This window comes from Rhincodon typus, unplaced genomic scaffold (assembly GCF_021869965.1).
Source record: "Rhincodon typus isolate 14 unplaced genomic scaffold, sRhiTyp1.1 hic_rhity00005366, whole genome shotgun sequence".
NCBI lineage: Eukaryota > Metazoa > Chordata > Chondrichthyes > Orectolobiformes > Rhincodontidae > Rhincodon > Rhincodon typus.
The window spans coordinates 2,830-5,604 of record NW_025971004.1 but is presented as its reverse complement, the minus strand read 5'-3'; the positions used below and the strand labels follow the sequence as shown (position 1 = coordinate 5,604).

The following is a 2,775-nucleotide window of genomic DNA, read 5'->3' as shown; positions in this document are numbered from 1 at the left end:
GCTTCTTAAACACGAGAAAGCCGTGGGCCGGGAGCTCATTGCTGGCTGTAAAGCGGGCTGGTGCTCAGGGCCCTGCACAGATTCAGGGAGCGCGAAGGGATATTGGTTAGTTTGCTGGCTGTGCCTTTGGGCTGCTCTGCCCCTCCTGGCCTCTGCTGTGTGTGACCCGGAGCTAGCCTGGAGGCTGCCATGTGGCCCGCCCGCTATCAGCAGCACTGACTGTACCAAGCAGGGCTGCTGCTTTGAGTCACCGAGCCTCAGTGGGCAGCCCTGTTTCTCCAACCTGAGGGAGTACCCGGGTAAGCAGCCCCCTCCCGCATCCCACAGCGAGGATGTGTGTGAGTATATATATATATATCTGGCACACATCCATCTGTTTCCGGTAAATGAGATAATAACCCAGGGATGTTGTCCTCCAATGTCCTTGTGGTGTAATAGTGACTGGTGCGAAGTATCGATGCTTACGCCTTTTCCTGGGTGCGATTGTATTGTCATGTAAAACTTCGTGATTTCAGTTCTATACTAATGTTCTATTAACTGCGGTGGTGTCTTGTTTGCCACTTTCAACACCGCCGTTTCCTCGCACCCCCCAATCCCACCATGTTTCCAGTGAGGCTGGGGGAGACTGGAAGTATCTTTCACTTTGACTGATTTTGACTTTTCAGAACAAATATCGCCAGGGTTGATCTTTTCCTGTAGCTGTAACGGTGTTCTGTGTTTTATTCCTTTACCCTGATGTATTTGTGTCAGTCAAGGTTTGCCTGGATAGCATGTAAGCAATTACTTACTGTTGGGTATTACTTGACAACAATCAAAAACAAATTTGGAACTTGTATCCTGGGCTCCTATCCCTATCCTCTATCCCTCTTCTATCCGCCTCCCACTCTCTCCCTATTTATTTCAGAACCCCCTTCCCCTCCCCCTTTTCTGATGAAGGGTCTCCGCCCGAAACATCAGCCTCTCTGCTCCTATGATGCTGCTTGGCCTGCTGTGTTCATCCAGCCCTGCACCTTGTTGTCTCTCATTACATTTGTCCATCTGGTTTATTTCTGTTCAGGGTTTACAATTCATCATGACAGGGAGACACAGCAGCAGCTCTTGGTCTCTTCACGTACACTGCAACCATCACTACCAGCAGAGAGACAGACACCACCACGAGGACAATGGCTACTCCATGCAGAACCCAAGGTCTCCCAGAAACATCTGCGGGAGAGAGAGAGGGAGATCAGAGGAAGGTTTCTTTCTGCTGGAGGTCACAGGTGACCTATTGCAGAGGCTTCACTTACCATTTGCTCCAAGTTGTTTCTTGGCAATGTAAGCATTCCTTCCCAGGAGGATTGGGCCAGGTGCACTCACTACTGTCCCCTCATGGTCATGGGTACTCCTGCGCTGCCCTGTTGGAGCAAGGCAAAGATTAGACAGTTCTGACCCAATACAGGGAGTTTGTACGAGAGCTCACTTCAAGGTCAGAAAATGTTTGCAAGTAGACATCTGTACTTCATCCAGATCTGTAATTAGATGCAGTCAGCAAATACTTCCAAAACCTTGAAGTTGGAGGGGTTTTGTTGTGAAGAGTGTGACACTTGGGCAGTGACTGCTTTCACTCAGGCTGCCACTGGACTCCCAATAAGAAAAATTCAAGTCAGTGAAGTTGGAGAGAACACCTTGTATGCAACTATGTTGTTGCACTTGTCAGAATAACAAGTGTTAAGTGAAGTGTACATGTCAATGTAAAGTTATCAATTGTGACTTTTTTGGGAATGTCAGGTGCTTGGTTCATGTTAATCTTCATTCCAACGTGTTGTTCTAACCCTTAGCTTGTACTTTTGTGCCATAAGCAAAGCTAGCTTTAATTCACCATTCCACAGTGGAAGCACATTCAAGCTTATGTTCCTTCAGATACAGTTTGTAATGTTCTTGCCCTCGACTGTTACAACTCCAATAAGGCTCCTCAGATCGGTGTATTGTATTTCAATTTGTGACCACTAAATCCAGGCTTCAGTTTTGGGCATTGAGGGGGCACAAGTCAATGCTTTAAGAGATGGACCTGCAGTTCACATTTACATAAAGACCCCTTTCACTATAGATGGGCCAAGCCTCCAGACACAGGCCAGCAGAAATTCCTTAAGCAAGTTAGTCCAAACCCAGATCGGAAACAGATGGCTTCCCAATTCAGAGGGTGTGTGAACAGGAGGACATTAAGCCCCTTAACCTATGCTACCATTTGACAAATTGGAGTGACGTGGAGATCCATGGAGGACCATGGGCATTGCTGGCTTGGCCAGCATTTGTGGCCCATCTCCAGCTTCCTGAAAGTCAGGAACTGCAACAGTTTGAAGGCAGCTCACGTCTACCTCCACCCCATCCCCAACCCATCAGGCCCAGAGTCTGCCTTGGCAGGCCTGCCAGTGAATTGATCCCTTGGTCAAAATCTTGACCCACAACAACTGTTAAACTGAGCTTAGTTCTAATCAGAGACCATCCTTCAGCAACCACCTTATCAGACCCACTCAGCCTTGGAGACACTCCAAATCATCCCATTTGATCTTTAAGGGGCCCCACGATTTTGTGGGGAATTTTTACCCTAAACCTAAAAGGTCTATCTCACCTCCGCCCCTACTTTATACTAACATCCATATGCCTATCTAATAGCTGCTTAAATGCCCCTAACGAGGCTGACTCCACTACCCTCTCCGGCAACGCATTCCACACCCCGACCACTGAATAAAGAGCCTACCTCGGACATCTCCCCTATATCTACCTGCACTCACTAAA

General features: G+C 48.0%; 1 long non-coding RNA gene across 1 annotated transcript; it reads right to left on the bottom strand.

The window, feature by feature from the left end:
* Nucleotides 1-1,029: 1,029 nt before the first annotated feature.
* Nucleotides 1,030-1,405, bottom strand: LOC125482057. Its single transcript, XR_007261532.1, has 2 exons — nt 1,287-1,405; nt 1,030-1,203 (listed from the first exon to the last, which is right to left on the bottom strand). It is a non-coding gene; the product is annotated as an uncharacterized LOC125482057 (long non-coding RNA).
* Between the last annotated feature and the right edge of the window lie 1,370 nt (nt 1,406-2,775).